Below are 8,320 nucleotides of genomic sequence, written 5' to 3' on the forward strand. Positions count from 1 at the left end.
CAGTGAAATACGCGACGGGTGCAACTGCACCCGTCGCACAGCTTCCACTCCGCCGGCTCGATTCCGAGCCGGCTTCATCGTGGAAGCCTCTTTCCTGCTGGGCTGGCGGGCGGTCTGAAGGCGACCGCCCGCCAGCCCAGCGGGAAAGTCAGAATTACCGCCGCGGTCTTTCGACCGCGGAACGGTAACCTGACGGCGGGACTTTGGCGGGCGGCCTCCGCCGCCCGCCAAGGTCAGAATGAGGGCCTATATCTACAAGTTATCTACAAATACTATATCTAATATGACCTAAATATCTTAAATTTCTTATATATCCAACTTTCCATATCAACACATTCAATAAATAGTCACTAAATACAGAGGATGTATGAGTAATGGCAGAGGACCCAACAATCTACACATGAAATCCCAAAAAGGAGAAAAATATATTAGAGAGAAACAATCCCAATCTTCAACAAGTAAGTATCCTTTGCCAAAAGGTTCTGGGAATCACATAAATGGTATTTGTGATTGTAATCCTGTAAAAAACTAATTGAATCACTAATCTGTGTCCCCTTACCATATCACTGTTAACTTCAAAGTAAAACAGAAAAACACCCAAATGAAACATACCTATCCCATTCATCTTTGCCACACATCAGCAATGGCCAAACATGTAGTATCCCTCTTACATAAACATGAGATGAATCGCCCATTGTAGTGACTGTCAAATTTAAAACAAATTATCTCCAATCACAATGCATGCATATCACTACTACCCCAGTCACACAACCCAAAACATATGTCTGGAAACATGCCAGTCATTCCCATCCACTCATTCATTCATTGTATGGTTCCACTGTGATTTTAAAATAAATCAGTCTTATCTAACCCATGTCTTCAGGCTGCACCACATCAATCTTTACCAAGTCACGTGCCTCGCTATCTGAAGCATCTAATCACATATGATCTCACTCCAAACCAACCAACGTTGTCCATGTCAAGCTTCAATGTCAGGGAGAAGACTCAACACCATTTAACCCATCTCCATTGACCTTACATCGTTAATCACCATCTTGAAAAATATCAAAACACCCAAACAAAACAAAGCCACCTCAAATAAATACCTATCATCAAAAATAATAAAAGATGGTTGATCATCCTAAATATCTCCCATTCACAAAATCCAATCAAATCATTTATCAAAAAATGTGCTGTGTCCCTCCTATATAGACATAAGAAGGTGGGCATTAAGGTTTCCACCAAGTTTGAAACCAATTCTCACCCATCACAACACTTTTGTGTTGTTAGTACACCAATTTCACAACACTCACCCATCGTTGCCTTACCACACATCACTAACTATTGTACAATATGACATCACCACAAGCTTTTGTAGCTGATCCAATAAGAGGTTTGAGACTCATTGGACATTCAAGGATGGTGCAGATTAGTGATTGTTGCTAAGGATAAGCAAAAACACAGGTTAATTTCTATGGTTGTTTTTCTTGAATTGGGAAGTAATATGTGAGAATTGATGTGCGAGTGGAGAGGCTGGCAAACCTGGTCTTGGCGGATATGGAGGCCTTCAGTGCTTCTAACTTGGATGACATAGCTGTCTTCAGTAGCAGTTCAAAGGACCATTAATTTCACCTACAGGAGGGCTGAGGCCTTGCAAAATGCAGACTTGACTATTAAGGCCAGTTAGTGCCAAATGGGGCAGGGATCTGTGCTGTACTTGGGACGCCTTATGGGTGGGGGTAGGGGGCAGCCTCTCCACAACAAGATAGAGACTATTCTAGCCTGGGAGCCACCAAAAACTCAAATTGAGGTGAGCACCTTCCTGGGCCTTACTACAGGAGGTTTGTCAAAGGATACAGCACCATTGTTGCCCCTTTGACTGAGTTGACTTCCAAGAAGCAACCCAAAAAATGTGATCTGGTCAGAGGCTTGCCAGAGAGCCTTTGACTCCCTCAAACAGACCCTGTGCATCACCTCTGTGCTCAGGGCCCTTGACTTGTCCAATGAATTTATAGTTGAAACAGATGCTTCAGAGCACAGCATAGAAATAGTCTTATCCCAGCTCAGTGGTGAGGGCCTAGACCAGCCCGTAGCTTTCATCTCTAGGAGATTACTTCCCAGGGAACAGAGGTGGAGTGCTATTGAAAGAAAAACTTTTGCTTTGGTTTGGGCTCTGAAGAAGCTGAGAGCATACTTGTTTGGAATTCACTTCTGAGTTCAGACAGACCACAAGCCCCACAGATGGCTAATACAAATGAGGGTTGAGAATGCAAAAAGTATTGAGATCGTTCATCTCCCTACAGGGAATGGACTTTACGGTGGAACACAGACCTCGGTCAGACCACTTCAATGCTGATGGTCTCTCCAGGTTCTTCTGCTTTAGTGATGAGGACTCCCTGTGTGGGGGGTACACATGTTAGACCTGTCAGCCTTAGGGTGGTCTTCTTCCAAACCTTTGTGCCTATTTACCTCCAATTATTGGCTAACATTAATTTTTGTTGGCCTTAGGACTCTGTGCATTTTACCACTGCTATCCAGTACAAAAGTGTGGGTGCTCACTCCACTTAACAAGGCTTGATTGGTATATACCTAATTTCATATTTAATTTACTTATAAGTTCCTTGTTGAGTGTTATGCCATATGCGCAGGGCCTGTAAAGTCAATGCTATCAGTGGGGCTGCAGCACTTATTGTGCCACTCACTTAAGTAGCACTGTATAACATGTCCCAGGCCTGCCATTGCACCCTGAATGCAGTGTTACACTGCCATGTCGACCTAGCATTTAAACTCCCTTGCAAACTCCCCTTTTATTCCATATAGTCACCCCTAAGGTAAGCCCTAGGTAGTGCATAGGGCAGGGTGTTGTGTAATTATAATGTTGGGCATGTGATTTTTAGTTTTACATGTACTGGTAGTGAAAAACTCCTCAATTAGTTTTTCACTATTGTGAGGCTTACCCGTCCCATAGGATAACATGCCACGTTTGGTACATATGCAATTGTAATAGTAACCCCTCTTTAATGGTAAACTCAAATTAGAAATTTTAATTTAGAAAATGCCAATTTTAGAAAATTGGCCTTTTCCTGCCCTTCAATCACTCAATCAATCAGTGATTTCTAAAGCATGGCTAATCATCCGTAGGGTCTCAAGGCACTGTTTGCGGGCATGCTGCTCAGTCGAAGAGCCAGCTATTAAGGTCTTTCCTGAACTGCTTTGGAGATGCGGTCTGCCTGAGTTTGAGAGATACTGTGTTCCATGTCCGGACTCCGAGGCAGGAGAAGGATCTTCCTCCTGCTGTGCTTTTCCGGATCTTGGGAACAGCTGTGGGGGCGAGCTGGGAAGAACAGAGTTATCTGTTTGGTACGTAGCAGGCAAGGCAGTGGTTGAGGTATGGCGGTCCTATGTTTTGTAGTGCCGTGCAGGTGTGGATCAGGAGGTTGTATGTGATGTGCTTGTTGACTGGGAGCCATTGTAGGTCTCTGAGGTGGGAGGAGATGTGGCTGTGTCGGGGGATAAGTCTGGCTGCTTCATTCTAGATTCTTTGTTGTCTTGATTGTAGTTTCTTGGTGATGCCGGCATAGAGGGTGTTGCCGTAGTCCAGTTTGCTAGTGACAAGTGCAAGGCTGACCGTCTTCCTCGTGTTGGAGGGGATCCACTTGAAAATCTTTTGAAGGAGTCGGAGGGTGCGGACAAGACGCCGTTGACTTTACGGGTCATGGATAGAGCGAAGTCCAGGATGATGCCCAGATTGTGTGTTTGGTCCATGAGAGTGGGGACGTTTCCCAGTGACATGGGCCACCAGGCGTCATTCCCGGTGGAAGGAGTGGAGCCAGTTACGAGGATCTCTGTCTTATCCGAGTTGAGTTTGAGGCAGCTGGCTTCCATCCAGGCAGCAATTGCTCTCATCCTGTTCTGGAAATTTCTCTTGGCCTTTACAGGATCATCTGACTGGGAGAGGATCAGTTGGGTATCGTCGGTGTAGGAGACTATGTTTAGCCCGTGTTGTTTGATGGTCTTGGCTAGTGGGGCCATGTTGAAAAGTGTCGGGCTGAGTGATGATCCTTGCGGAACTCAGCAGCATGTGTCTTTGGGTTCTGACATGAAAAGCAGTATTCTAACACTCTGTGTTCTTCCTGTGAGGAAGGACCTGATCCATTTTAGTTCTATATCTCAGATTCCAGTGTTGTGTAGTCTGGTGCAGAGGGAGGAGTGGAGACGGTGTCAAAAGCAGCAGAGAGGTCGAGGAGAATGAGTGGGGCAGTGCCTCCATGGTCAAGCATGGTACGTATGTCATTGGTGGCTGCTAGGAGTGCTATTTCGGTGCTGTGGTTGCTTCTGAATCCGGGTTGAGATGGGTCTAGGATTTGGTGTGTCTCAATGAATTTGGCAAGTTGCTGGCTGACTGCTTTTTTTCACTACTTTAGCTGGAAAAGGGAGCAGGGAGATGGGTCTTTAGTTTTTCAGCTCCCTTGGGTTGGCAGAGGGTTTCTTGAGTAGCGGGTTGATCTCAGCGTGTTTCCAGTCAGATGGGAAGGTGGCAGTCTCGGAGGATTGGATGATAGTTCGGCAGAGCTCAGGTGCTATGGTGGTGTTGGCCAGGTTGAAGATGTGATAAGGGCACAGATCCGAGGGTACTCCCGAGTAAATGAAGTTCATGAGTCTTTGGGTGTCCTCTTTGGTGATGGTGGTCCAGGAGTTCAGGATTTGGTGTGGTGCTGGGTCCGTAGTGGTGTTTGTGGGTGGGTTTTGGTTCTTGAATCCTTTGTAAATGTCCTGGATTCTTCGGTGGAAAAATGTGATGAGGTCATCGCAGAGGTCTTGGGAGGGATGAATGAGGTGTCTGTCCCAGGGTTTGTGAACTCTTTGACGATGGCGAAGAGCTCTTGTTGTGAGCGCTTGTGCTGAGGTGTTTTTGATTGGCAGCTTTTTTGGTGGTTCTGATGTTCTGGTGGTGCGTGGTGACTGTTCTTCTCGGCTATGCGGCCTTTGGTTCATTTTCTGTTCCTCCATTTCTGTTTCAGTCATCTGCAGGAGTGTTTGGATTCTTGTAGGTCTGCTGTAAACCATTTAGGTGTTTTTCTATGTGGGTTTTGTGCTGGTTTCCTTAGGGCTGCTACGTTGTTGGTGCATTCCTATAACCAGCGGTGTAGATTTTGTGCGGCTTCATTAGCGTCCACTGCATCCGGTGAGGGAGAGTGGCTGAGAGCGTTGGTGAGTTGTGCTTCTATAACTTTACCCCAGCATCTGCCGAGGGGGCAGGGGGAATAGTGGCATGCAGTGTTCTTTTTGAAGGCAAAGTGGATGCACTTGTGGTTGTTCCAATGGTGTTTGGAGGTGTGAGAGATGGTGATGTTGTTCCCTGCTGAGAAGACGGGATCGAGGATGTTCCAGCTCTGTGGGTGGGGATGTTGACAAGTTGTTTGAGGCTGAGTGTTGCAAGGTTGTCCAAGCGGTTTGTGGCCATCGTGGATTTCAAGGTGGAAATTGAGGTTGCTGAGTAGGATGTAGTTGGAGGAGATGAGTGCTTGGAGGGGTGATGAGGTCGGCGATATCTTCGTAGAATTGAGGTCGGGTCCGGGCGGTCTGTAGATGAGTGTGCCACGGAGGGAGGATTTGGGGTTTATCTGAATCTGGAAGTGTAGATCTTCATGGGTTGGCTGAGACTGTGACTCGTTGGTGATTGTCAGGCAGAGGGTGTTCTTGTAGACTATGGCAATGCCTCCTCAAGGCCGGTTGGCTCTGTCCTTGTGGATGATTATGTAGTTGTCCCAGATGGCCGTGGCGATGTCTGGGGCCGAGGTGCAGGTGATCCATGTCTCCCTGAAGAAGGTGATGTCTGGGGTGGTCGAGTTGAGGAGGTCCCAGACTTCTATTGCGTGCTTGACGAGGTAGCATGTTTTGAGGAGTATGCACTTGAGGTGGTCGTCCGTGCTTGGTACAGGACCATGCGGTGGTCCTTGAAGGGTGCAGGTGCAAGCGCAGCACGAAAAAGGTCCATGAGTGCTCCTCAGGTCAGCTAGGTGGCAGGCTGAGGATCTCCCGGGTTGAGGGCACTTAGTTTGTTGGAATCGAACCGGCGGATGGAGCGAAGACCAGGGGCTGTGGTGCTGGGTGCGGTCCAGGCACGGACGGGCGCAGACAGACTTGCCATTGGCACGCCTTCAGCATGCCAGCGGCGCAGTCACACAGCAGCCACCATTAGGAAGAGGAGGGAGGCAGGGGTCCAGTCAGCTTGGAGGCAGGAGGGTAGGAAAAGCGCTTCACAGGAAGGAAGGTGGTGGGCCGCAGGGGCAGCAGCGCAGGGAAAACATGGGGACAGTGAAGGGAGGTAGAAAAAGACAAGAAGGAAAGAGAATCAAAAATAAATAAAAGACAGAACAATAAAACAGAAGTAAAAACGGAAGTAAATCAGAAGTAAAGAGAAACAGAAGATACTTAGATGCAGATGGCCTCTAGGCCACCAGGGATGAGGCACAGGCGCTGTGGGTGGAGGTGGACCTCGAACTGAGAGTCAGGCAGAGGTAGCAGCAACAGGTGGAGCTGCACAGAGGAGGGCAACAGCCGCTGACCAGGATGTCAGAGGAGTCCTTAGCCCTTTTGTGCCTGCAGGTTGTCTTTGGTAACATGACTAGGTGCAGCTAACAGTTAGATGTTGTGAATTCCTCCCAGACAGTCACACAATAGAGGGATTATGTGTGCCTCACTGGGTGAATTAGTGGCAGGATGAGGGGATGCAGAGCTGAGCACAGCCCCACTTACACCTAAATAGTCTGTGCTCTGCTTCCACACAAATAGCATAACGACTCTGTGTTATCACTGTAGTCAGCTTGGACCCATGGCAGAGGACTCAGTAAAGTTTATGCACTTCAAAGAACCTTTCCAGAAGCATCTCCCACCTTTCATAAGAAGGGCACCAGGGTATAACAATAGGACCTTCAAACCCATTCTTCATTTCACTGCCAGACCTGTGGAAGGATTCTCAGAGGACTGCCTGCTGCTGTGGCCTACTGTGCATTCTACCGGCCTGCTGCTGTATCTGGGAGGACTCCATTGCTGCCTGGAGCCTGCCTTGAATCCTCAGAGGTCAGCCATCCTGTTGAACCCTGCATCTTCACCTGCTCCCAAGACTACCAGAAGTGACTCTAAGGGCTAGTTTTCTGGCCACCTGTTCAGAGACACATGGACATAAAAGCCCCCCACCATCTTGAACCTGCACCTGAACCCAGCATGAATGAGTCATGCACCCCCAAGAGATGTCCAACCAGTCCTGGACCCTTGATTGTGGTGATAAACATGCCAGATGGTCAAAATCCACAATTGAGGACTTCAGCAAATTTTGGCCCAAAACTACTCTGAGAAGCAGGAGGAACTCTGGACCATCCTGCTTGCCTAGCCGCCTGAGGTGCATCACCAGTCAGATTGACTTTGAGGCTTCTCCCGCTACATTCTTCTCCACAGCAGAAAATCTGTTTCAGCTGGCCTTTGCCAAAGGAGTATCTGGCCTTGTGGAACTGTCTTCAGCCAGAGCTCTCTGCCTCGCCCCGCTGGAGATGTTCGACTTCCATCTTGATGACTAAGCCTGAATGTAGAAATCTTCACTGTGTTTCATTCCAAGGCCATCCAACAATAAAGCTCACTCCTCTGACACTTTTTGCAGCCTTTCCACAATAAACTTTACCTTCTCAGACACTTTTTCTCAGAATTTCTTCTAAGTCCAAAGGTAAGCGCTGACCGTGCCCAATCCACTTCTTGCACCCATGGAAAATGCTTAGGCCAGAATACCTGCCTTCCAGTAATAACTCAAGTAGGAGTCCCCAATTCCAACAATAATTCAATGAGGGTCACCTGGTTTTCAGTGATGATTAAGTAGGGATCCTAAGAAGTCAAAAGGTTATAAACTACTGCTGTAAGGCATATTTATAACTTTACAATTCTCTGTGTTTCTGCAGTTTTAAGTTTGGTTTGTATAGAAAAAAAAATAATGTTTTTATTGAATAAATAGATATATATGGCGTCCTGTGTGTGTTTTGGTGCAAAATAATGAAAGGGAAATCAATAAAGAAGGAATGATTTGAGATCCCGCTGTGCCTGAGCTCTCTGCTGTACAAACCTCTGACTGTGGTGCAGTGTCCTTGGTAGGGGAAGTACTGCAATAGATGTTGATATATCTATATATATATATATATATATATATATATATATATTTGTGCATATATATCCACCAGACAAACAATGCTGCAAACACACTCAGCCTGTGATTCGGTCCATGTGCACCAGGCCTCACCACCAAAACTATTGCTCCGTACAGCAATACCTTTGC

This window comes from Pleurodeles waltl, chromosome 1_1 (genome assembly GCF_031143425.1).
Source record: "Pleurodeles waltl isolate 20211129_DDA chromosome 1_1, aPleWal1.hap1.20221129, whole genome shotgun sequence".
Lineage (NCBI taxonomy): Eukaryota > Metazoa > Chordata > Amphibia > Caudata > Salamandridae > Pleurodeles > Pleurodeles waltl.